The sequence below is a fragment of the Microtus ochrogaster genome, unplaced genomic scaffold (assembly GCF_000317375.1).
Source record: "Microtus ochrogaster isolate Prairie Vole_2 unplaced genomic scaffold, MicOch1.0 UNK46, whole genome shotgun sequence".
Taxonomy (NCBI): Eukaryota; Metazoa; Chordata; class Mammalia; order Rodentia; family Cricetidae; genus Microtus; species Microtus ochrogaster.
In genome coordinates this window covers 2100920-2112697 of record NW_004949144.1, presented here as the reverse complement: position 1 = coordinate 2112697, position 11778 = coordinate 2100920, and the positions used below count along the sequence as shown (strand labels likewise).

The 11778-nt window shown below is 39.1% G+C and overlaps 1 pseudogene; it reads left to right on the top strand.

Annotated features, from left to right (window-relative positions):
* Positions 1 to 380: 380 nt before the first annotated feature.
* Positions 381 to 1228, top strand: LOC106144399 (annotated as a pseudogene).
* Positions 1229 to 11778: the final 10550 nt, after the last annotated feature.

Sequence of the window (11778 nt, the reverse complement as noted above, 5' to 3'; positions counted from 1 at the left end):
TATGAACAACTAAAATAAAATTTAAATGCAGTCTTGATTTAACAGCTTCCATAACACAAAATATTAATGAAACTATTGAAAATGTAGAAAATATATATATGCAAAAGGTATGTCCAATCTAATACATTTTCTTTTCTAGAGATCTGTAAGCAGATGTCTGCTTCCAGACTCTCCCATAGAGACAGCCAAATACTTTATTGAGAATATATCCCTGGCCAATTTCTCCTTTTCTTTCTCCTCCATGAGAAATTGAATTTAAAGGCATGCTTTAAATGACACCATGAAAGCCATGATTATTAATAGCTGATGTACTTCTTTGCTAGCATTGCTTGGTGATTAAAAATGATGATTAGGCTTCTTCTTCTTCTGGAAAACACCAAATGGCGGATGATGCTGGTGGAGCGTAAAGACCCGGAGGACCCGGGGGCCCAGGATTAGGAGGCCATGGCGGCTTCCGAGGAGGATTCGGCAGCAGTCTGAGAGGCCGCGGGGCTCGCGGAGGTAAAGCTGAAGACAAAGAGTGGATTCCCATCACCAATCTGGGCCGCCTGGTTAAGGACATGAAAATCAAATCCCTAGAGGAGATCTACCTGTTCTCCCTGCCCATTAAGGGAGTCTGGGATTATTGACTTTTTCCTGGGAGCTTCCCTAAAGGATGAGGTTCTGAAGATCGTGCCCCTGCAGAAGCAGACTAAGGCAGGCCAGCCGACCAGATTCAAGGCTTTCATTGCTATTGGGGACTACAATGGTCACATAGGTCTCGGGTGTTAAGTGCTCCAAAGAGGTAGCCACTGCCATCCAAGGGGCCATCATCTTGGCCAAGCTTTCCATTGTCCCTGTGCAGAGAGGCTACTGGGGGAACAAGATTGGCAAGCCCCACACTGTTCCTTGCAAAGTGACAGGCTGCTGAGGTTCTATGCTGGTGCGTCTCATCCCTGCCCCCAGAGGCACTGGCGTTGTCTCCACTCCTGTGCCCAAGAAGCTGCTGCTGCTGGCTGGCACTGATGACTGCTACACATCAGCCAGGGACTGCACTGCCACCCTGGGCAACTTTGCCAAGGCCACATTTGATGCCATCTCTAAGACCTACAGCTACCTAACCCCCAACCTCTGGAAAGAGACTGTGTTCACCAAGTCTCCTAATCAGGAATTCACTGACCATCTTGTGAAAACCCACATCAGAGTCTCTGTTCAGAAGACCCAGGCTCCAGCTGTGACCAAAACATAGGGTTTTTATTCAAGAAAAATAAAAGTGAATTAAGTCTGTTAAAAAAAATGATGATTATTTTCTTGAACCCATTTCTGCCTCCAACTTCCAGATATACCTGCCAATGTGTGGATGTGCACCCTAAAGATTTAAAATATAGAAGTCTAGTAAAGGCGTAAGTCACAAAACAATCCCACACCAGTTTGAAATTATGATTAATAAAAGGGTTATTTATTTAAAGGGAAAAACTTACAGATTGCCATCCTAGACAACAGCCCCCTGTACGACCAGGAAAGGAATCTAGTAACTGGAAGCTGAGCTGGAAACAAGAGAGCAAGCACACAGCTACAGCTGCTTCTTAAAGCAAAAGAGACCACGCCCAAGTGGGCTGGTATCCTAAAGGTTATTGGCTGAAGGAGCAGAAGGAGCTCCCACAGTAACAGTTCATTTTCATATATAAAAGTTTAGATTTGTGATTCTTTTAAGATTTCTTGTAAGATCACATTTTGAGATAAATAATAAAATGCTTGGTCCTTTCTTTGTAACTGCAATATGCAGCCAGACAGTAAAAGAACTGCTTGCTCATACTCTGTTAATCTATAATAAGTTAGATATAAGAGTATGTGGTATTTTGGGATGACTTTGCTTAATAAAGTAATGGAAAAGGGAAACACTTTTTTTAAGCTGCATTCATTATAATCTTTCACTTGAAAAATAGAATATAACCACATTGTAATTTTTATATTGCTTAAAAGATTCAACTGGGGTATATGAGCATTAAGGAAAAAAATAAAATGAATTAGATGAAAAAACACCAAGAATGAGAGAAGGAAAGATACAGAAAAAATTAAGAAGAAAAGAAAAAATTTAAAAGTTAGAAAAAAAAACCCTCAAGAGAGTGTGTGTGTCTAGTCTTGTATTCCCTCAGTTAAATAAAAAAGTCTTAATACACCGACTCTGTGAATCCTCTTTGAGCCCTGGTCTGCTGGAGACTGCTCCTTTTGGCAGCAGGAGTGAATGTTTTGGGATCTACACACTTTGGGTAGCCGCACTGCTCTAGCTCCTTTGCCTGTAGTTTAACATAGTCTCTCTCTTGGGATGCCTCTACTCTATGTCCATAGCTTTCCTCAGTAGATGGTCCCATGGTTCCAGCATCTCTGCCATGCTTCTTCACGGACTGATGCAACAACTTCTCAGGGTCTTCTTGCAGGAACATTCCCTTGCTTCACATTGCTTGGTCTCTGGTCTTCAGAACAGTGGAGCAAGAATCCAAGAAACTGTCATACCCGAAAGGCCATTACTACATGGTGGACAATGCTGCCAAATTCTGCTGCTATCTTGAGATGCATCCCAGTCCCCTTAGTCCACAGTTGCATTGGCCTCTATGTGCCTCCACCCTGGGGAAACACCTCTCTGTATGGTTGTCTTCAAGTGGGAAGCACTTCTGGTTGCATTCTTATTCAGGTCCTCTGTTTTACAATAAACTTTCATTTTCATATTTGATGGATGAGGTGTTGTCCCCAGGGCAACTTTCCTATTGTCCATGTTCACAGCTGATCTTTCTTCATGTAGCCGTAGAAGGTAAAAAAAGAGATTGTTTCTACAAGTTCACCTTCCCCTAACAGTACATGCAATCAAAACCAAGTCAGGCTGGATTGACACATATTTTTTGTTTTCTGGATGTGTTCTGGGACATGTTTGAGTAGGAACTGGGTATTATTAACAGGTCACAAAGGGAAGTAACTTACTTTTATTGTTCTGGATTCAGAAGTCTAGATTTAAAAGTGCTAGGATTCAGTTTCACTGTTTCCAGGTGCACTGGAAGAACACATTATGGAAAATGCTTATAAATTTTTGTGACCTGGAACCAAGTGTCAATAGTCTCATGGGTTTCAGAAGACAAAAATATGTTAGTATAATAGAGCATTATGGTACATATAGAGAGATTAAATAATTTGATGTTTTCTAGTTTCTTCTAAAGTTTGAAGAATTTGCAGAAATGAGTGACTAAGGTAGAGCTTTGATTTTTCTTCCAGTGCTGATGTAAGAAATGTAAAAGTCTATGTGTGTTGTTAAAGTCTCTCTTGTGTTCTGTCACCAAAGAGCTGGACTCCAGAAAATAAACTCTAACTTTGGATTCTTCAGGCTTTGATTTACAATTGAAGAGAGTCTTATAACCTTCATATACTTATCCAAAGGACCACTAACCAAGAGTAAGACTTGATGGAACTTCTGGAAGATCTGTACAAAGCTGAAGACCCAGAACCTGCAGTACATACAAGGAAATGAATATACCAACTGAAGGTTGTGGGCTACATTCATAGTTAAACATTCTGTTACTAGAACAAAAAGAGTCATACTTACACCCTAGACCAAAACATTCTGTAGGCAAGCCACTCCCTGAGTGGAATCCCTTGTTATCTCCTTAAGGCAACTGGAGCCATAGTTGGATCCTTAGAATTTTGTTTGAGATAGAAACATAGCTCCTTCTCTATTCCTGAAATAAATAGTCTGGATATTAGCCACACCTGTCGACAATAACCTTGGGAAAGCAGAACCCTCTGATCTGAATCTACACGTGACTTTTACTTGAGGTAGGTAGAAACACTATAACTTTGAAGGAATAGAGAGAGCTAAGTTCCAATTCTCTGACCTTTGGTCAAGGTGGAAATAGGCTCACATATTTTGGGCCTCTACAGGATTCTATTCTAAAACTTGCTTCATAAAGCAATTTCTAGTGTTAGCAGCTGAACAACTGTGGCGAGAATGAATAACTTGTTAGAAGATTTATCATAGACTCTGGACACCCAGAATGTCAACAAAGAAAACCTTCCTGAGGCTAGCAGGGACCAGTTTTATCCCTGAAGGCATACTGCCACTTTGTGGTGATATGGAAGAATTGTACCCTGGTGTTTTATGATAGGAAACTGAGGGATTAAGGACCCTTAAGAAATACCACACAAGTCTGACTCTGCTGGAAATAGAAGACCTGGTGTCCGTGTACAGTAGTCACCGAGACACTCCCATCCAATCCTACCCACTTTGGATGTCATTGAACAATACTCAACAAGGCAGGATGGTACATATCTACAGTCTTAGCACTCAAGAGACTGATGCAGGAGGACAGCTGATTTCTGGGCCAGCCTCAGCTACACAGAGAGGCCCCTGCCCCTCAAATGAAGCAAGGAGGAACCTTTACTGGTTCTCTCAGCAAGTGTTCCTTCACTTTAAAGGTGGCTCTTTTTCTTCACAAAATTTGGATTTGCTTTAGATCCCAGTTAGTTTCATAGACATCTACAGTCTCTCCATTTCCATTTAGGAACTCTGAAGATTTTTCCAAAAAGCCACACACTTTTGGGAAGCCATATTTAATTAGCCATATGGATTCGACTTGCATTTTTTAGATGAAACTACCTTTGGGTATGCAAGGAGAAAATCTGTTTTATGCACAACAGCATCACTATGACCAGGGCATAAAGTTTGGTCGCCATGTTTATCACAGCAACAAAAGGCAAACTAAGAAAGTCTGTGAGGTCCCAGAATTCTGAAAGTGGAGGAAGGAGGATCAGAAGTTCAAGCTGATCCTCAGCTATATAGCGACTGCAAGAACAGTCTGCTATACATGAGATCAAGTCACCCCCCCCTCCAAAAAGAGCAAACAAAAAACAAAAATGTAGAACTCCCACTATTCAAATGATGTTCCATTAAAACAAAAGTCTTAATACACTTTGTGTCTTTTGAACATCATAAATTGTAAAACTAGAAGTTTCAAATGAATGTAATCCAATGAAAGCCTGTCTGTAAAGGCTAAGGGCATTTCTGAGGCATATTCAGGTTAAATAACAGGAAACTCCAAGGGCTCTCAGAACATTCAATATGAAAAATATTAAAAATGAATTACAAAGTAAATATCAAGACTATCATTTTTTTCTCTAAATTTGTGTGTGTGTGTGTGTGTGTGTGTGTGTGTGTGTGTGTGTGTGCACGTAAGCGCAGAAGGAGGCCAGAAGAAGACATCAGAGTTGCATGTTCTTCCTCCCACCTGTGTGGAGGCCTGGCTTGATAACTGGGTGACCAAGGTACACAAGTGGTTCTCATGATTCTACAGCAAGCTTTCTTAATCTTTAGTGATTTTTACAACCCTGTTTTTGATCTTGTCAATGAGGCTTTGAAGACAGATCTTCAGTACAAAGATTTAATAAGCTGATAGGAATTTTTACTTTACTAAATTAAAAAACCCTTCTAGCTTATGTTTAACAATCACTTGATCTTGGAGCAAAATCCAAAGTATAAGAAAAATCAGATCCCAAACTTGTTTAAAAACATATATGATCATGAAAAACTACATTCATAATGCCCTTTAACTGGATGTGTTATGACTGTAAAAACAGTTGGAAATATGTTAGAGTGTCTGTCATCCTAGAATCTTCTGAAATGAAAATTATATACTGTAGGAGGTGGGAGCCCCTTGTTCATCCCAGCCACCTGGCTAGATTAGCCCCTAAATAACCACACAGGAAACCATATTAATTAAAACACTGCTTGGCCCATTAGCTCTAACTTCTTATTGGTTAACTCTTACATCTTAATTTAACCTATTTCTATTAATCTGTATATCATTACAAGGTCATGGCCTACTAGCAAAGTTCTGGCATGTCTGACTCTGGTGGCAGCTCCATAAGCGTCTCTCTGACTCTGCCCTTCTTCCTCCCAGCATACAGCCTAGCTTTCCCTGGCTAGTTCTGTTCTTCCCTGCCATAGGCTCTAAGCAGTTCTTTGTTCATTAACCAATAGAAGCAACACAGAGGCAGAAGGACCTCCCACACCAATATACTTTTTTCATGGAGAGAACAATGGAACATTCACAGACTCAAGTAACGATAAAAAAAAAATATACTTGAATGCATCAAGGAAAGGAAAGGTTGGATGGAATGTAAAGAAAGAAATCAAGTGATGCTAGAGGAGCTAAAAGACTCACTGCTTTGGGGGACAATGAAGGGAATTCTACAGTTGTAAAAAGAAAGCAGCTGCTACTTATTACGAAGACTTGTTTCTAATGACTGTCTTCTACTCATTGTAGATGATATATATCCCACGGTGGACCTTCTACACAAGCACTAAAAAGGTGGTACCCCATCTCTAGAGAGCTAGGACTAACAATTGCCATCTAACAAAACTCCTTTTGGCAGAAATGAGATGCCAGCCATTCCTTTCCACGGTGATCTAATTTTATTTCTGCTGTACAATGATGCTTTTGTCATAAGAACCCTTTTCACACCACAGTGGGGTCAGCTGTGTTCTTAAAAACCTTCACTCTGTTTCTGACTTTTTTCCTTCTATTATGCTATGATACATACTGGTAAAACCATCTGTTTGTTTGTTTGTTTGTTGAGACAGGATTTTGCTATATAGTCCAGGATACCCTCAAACTTTTGTGTTCCTACCTGGTTTGAACTCATGGTCCTTTTGTTTATTTGAAACAAAAGATAAAAATCTTGAAGACTAATTACCATTGAAGAATTAAATTCTGTCTAAGAGCTGATGGCAAAGACAAGACATAAGAATGCAGAAGTAATTTTTCTGAAGAAATTCTCTCCTCTCTCTCTTTTTCTCTCTCTTGTGCATGTATACAGTTAATATACAACAAACTAGTATATACACTGTGAATTAAAGCATGCTCACCCATTTTTTTTAAAACTAAGCCAATATTGAATCAAACCTAAGAGGTGTAGGATTTCCCACATGAGTTTACTCATGGTGGTAATTTTTTCGGAAACACAGTTACTTAACTGGAAATAATGACCTTTTAATCACTTCCTCTGGGGTTTGTTTTTGTTTCTGCATAGTTTTCAATTTCAACTAATAAAGATTACAGAACGTGAATGGGCAAGGACTCTGTCTTTGTCTATCTCATTTCTGGCCACCATCTTACACTGGACACAGGAAACAAAAACAACCCTCTAGAAATTGCCTGGGCTGATCTCCTGATGTGACCACCACCTACTCCTGGCCCTTAGCCCCTGCTCTTTTATCCCCATGAGCTGATTCTTGACTGCATGAAAAAATGTCTCTCTCCACACAGATGAATATCCTGGAACAAACATTAGAGAATTAAAGATTGCTTTTTATTTCTAGAGTAAATTCACCATGACCTAAAGATCATGGCTTATTGTCCTTACAGATTACAAAACCAAAAGCAGAAACTTGGGAATATTTACTGAAACAGAGTTATGGAGACTGCAGAACACTGGATTGTTCTCTATGGCTTGCTTAGGTTGCCTTTTAATAGAACCCAGGACCCCTGCCCAAGAGTGGCACTTCCCAGTGAGATGGGTCCTTCCACATCAAACATTACACAAGAAAATGTCTCACAGACTTCTTTACTGGCCAATCTTATGAAGGCATTTTCTCAATCTATGTTCCCTTACCAAGTGACCCAGGGTAGCGTCAAACTGACAAAGCAAGCAAACCTAACCAGCACAATGTTGATCATCTCCATGGAAGAAGAACATCAGTATTGAGAACTATGCAGAGCACTTTGGGGGATGGAATATAAGTTAGAAGGACTGGAACAATCTGTCACTCAAAGGCACACAGGGAGTGGTGCTAGAAATAACAGCTAGACTAATTAGCAGTCACTATACCCCTCCTTTGTAGAACCTCATTGCTGCAAAGGATACTGGGGATTTCATGGTGACAGCAAGATGCAGGGAAGATGGGTTGAGTGGTCTGATATTAACCACAATCCAGAGCCTCTGTGAAGTTTGACAAAGTTTCTTTTCAAATGAATATAAGAGTACAAGTGACTGTGAGATAAGCATGAAGAGATGGAGATGCCAGGAGAAAATTATAACCTCTATGGGAACAAAATAACAAGTAAGGATGATTAGCTTATAAATAGCAGATTCTTTGGGTCGAGATGGAGGGAAAGAAGGAGAAATCAACTTTCCCTTGGGAATAAAGAGAAACCCAAATGTGTGGGAGTCAGGGCAGAGTTTTGATGTTTCATGAGTAATTTTACTTTGGGTGAGTGACAGAAACCTGCTTATGAGAAATGGAAGAATAAAGCACACACACATATATATATATATGTATGTATGTATGTATGTATATGTATGTATGTATGTATGTATGTATATGTGTATATATATATATATATATATATTTCACTTGTGATTCAGCTCTGAGTGGGAATTGGGATTTGCTCTGCACTTACTTGATGATGAAAATAATAACCTGTGTTTTAAAATATGTGCTTACATTCAGTTTGTGGTCTTATTAGATAGTTACAATATTTACACTGAACCTATTCCCTTGTTCTAGAGTTTCATTGAATACATATAATATGATAAGGAGGTCATGATTTTAACATTTTAAAGATTATAAGATACTGCATAGTATTGTGAAGTTGTTGTTTAAATGAGCTATTACAATATTCAGAATACAACTGTTTCCAGTAAATTTTAGACCAGTGCTCAAAATTGGTAGCACAAGTTAATTATTATTTTTTGATGATAAATATGTATAATTAGTAAATAATTAATTGAAGAGAAAATTCAAAACCATATCCTTTGTGATATCCTGAAATCAGTAATTTTGCTCCATAAAGATTTCTGATGCCTGGATTTACAGTATTTATCTCCTACAGGAACTTAAGCAAACTGTTTCAGAAAAGTTTTAAAGAATAATTTTTCTGGTAGCATATCTTTGAATAATATTTCAGTATTTTTCTGCAGAAAATAAAACAGTAACAAAGAGGTGTCCTAATGGTGATGAAGAGTTGCTTAGCAAATATGAGGATGGGAATTCAGATCCCAGCACCCCAGTAACAAACCAGGTGTGGTCAAGCACACACCTGTAAGCCCAGCATCTAGTGAGCAGAAGTGGAAAGAACACTGGAGATTGCTGGCTTCCAGCATAGCTGAAAAGAAAATTCACAAACAAACTCCAGGTTCAGGGTGAGAACTTACATTAAAGACAATGTGGAAAGAAAATAGAGGAAAACACCTAATGCTCTCCGATGGTCTCCACACACATGCACAGGTACAGTTATCTGCACATGTGCACATATCCACACATACATGCATGATATACATACATATACACAGAAAATAAAATGAAATATCATACTAATAATAAGAGAATAAACATCTTTATTATTCTGATAGAACCAAGATCACAAAATTGATAGCCTGAATATTATTAGTTTAGATAAATGCTGAAAATATTAAGACACAATGTTCATCCTATTTCATCTAGTCTATAACTACACTATTGGTAGTGTAGTTTCATAGGAAGACAAAAGAGTTAATCTCTACATGGAGACTGATTAGCTGTTTAGACAATCTCTAAAAGAGTAAAGTATTTCTAAGTCAACAACACAGCCCTGCTGTCCCAGGTTCTTTACTTTGGGCTTCTTCAAAACTCTACAGAATTGGGAAGTCTTTATAACAGGGGTCTTCTAGAAGCTGCTCCATTACAGGGGCTCATGTTGGTCTGGTAGTTAATATTTAAATAATACCAATAATACCAAGTCTGTGTGTGAACACATGTAAGAGTAAAACAAGAAACAGTGTTTATGGAGGGGCAGCCTGAAGTGACATGTTACTTCCTCGGTACTTAGGATCACTGTAAGACAGAAATAATGAAAACACCAGGTCAGAGGGTCAGACAGTGAAGTGGAGAATGTTCTGCGAAGTAAGTTTGCCTGCGTGCTAGTTGAAGTAAATCACTTTTTACTCAGTTTTGTAGGCCCATATTTTGGTATGGCACAAGAGCCATTAGCCTGGTCTGAGCTGATCATGCAACTCTGCAGACAAGCTGTCTCTGTCTAACAATAGCCAGGATGTGCTGCTCCTAATTTCTTTTGTTAGAATGTAGATTACCTGAGAAGAGATGTTGACTAAAGCTGATGACTTAAGAGTTTAGAGGTTCGGTGCTTCCTTCCTTTGTAATTTGGAGGATGTCTTATAGAGATGTTAAAACATGGCCTACCTGACTGCTAGATGCAGAAGTGACTTGAGCCCAGGCTCCTGCTTGCCAAGGAGACAGCCTAATGTGTGCCCCCCCCCCCCAATTGATGGGTTGATATATAAGATGTTTGGAGAATAAAGAGAGATCTGGCCTTTCCATGATGACCGTGTAAGCTGTGTCAGTTTTATTCCTCGCGACTCCGTTCCAGCCGAATTAGGGAATCTGGGTTGGACCCACATGGGCTCTGACAAGTTTTTGTCTCAAATACGAAAGCTTGCTCCTTTCTTGCTTGCGTTTGCAACAGGCCCTCACTTCTTGATACTCTTAGAAAAATCCAAATCCTCAGTCTTCACCAGGGAAGCTGTCTTCTCACAAATCCAATAAATTTCAGCACTACAGTGAGAAATGTAAACATTCCCTCTTTCAAAGTAAGCACAACCTCTGGATCCATTGAACCTGGAGTGCTCCTGATCACTAAATCTGGAAAGTAATTGATTCAAAATTAGTTAAAAAAATTATATATGAAATTTAATTAGAATTAAGTGTCATCTTTCGAGGAAAAATCCGTACTAGTGTGAGACCCCAAAGCCTACAAAAGATCAGGTTCTGCAATGCCAGCATGTCTGAGTTCTTTATTTCCAGTTAATTGTGATCCCAGGAAAAATATTTCTTTAATAAGAATATATTTAATTCTGCAGGAAATACTAGTGCATTAGTGGTACAAAGTTGTGGGAGTAACCAACCACCATCTGATTGAACTTGAGGCCTGCTTCATGAGAGGGATCCCATGCCTGACACTGCTCACATTTTTTATTGCCCTGTTTGCTTTCTAAAGAGAGAGAGAAAGAAGGTGTGGAGTTGGATGAGTGGCGGGGAGATAAGGAGGATCTGGGAGGAGATAAGGCTGGAGAGACCACGATCAGAATATATTATATTAAAATTCAATAAAATAGAAAAATATTTAAGATATGGCTCAGAAATCATTATTCCTGCCAGTAATATGGAATTCCACTAATGGAATTCACCCCGTGCAGATTACATTAGAAACAATAGTTTATTTTGACATTTTTAAAATTTAGTATGAAAACTAAAAAGATAAAGTAATACCACGTAAAAAGTTGTTATGTTTTCTATACAAAAAAGTAACTATGCATGCTTTCTACACACTTGAGAAAACAAGACAGAACTTGTGGGAAGAAATTAATGACTTACTAATGGGATTTGGTGATCAGGAAATTGAGTCCAGCTTCTTGGCTCAAACCTAAGTGTGTGTTACAATCACTGCTTTTTCCAAGTGATGCACCCTGGGATATCATGTTATTTTATTTCCCAGGGTTAAGCCTATTAAATATTACTATTTGAATATATCTAAGTCAGAGAGTCCTTATTCAGGATCCAAGGAAGAGGCTGCACAAGCCTGAAGCCTTCCTAGGCTGGGTATAGAGAGCTGGGTTATTTGACAGCTAAATGACTTATGATTATCATCATCTGTGGTCTCTGTGTGCCAGACATAGATCATTTCCTCTATATGCTCACAGCAGCCCATAGATGAATGACTGCCTTCACATAGGAGAGGAGAAATGTATATTCTAACCTGG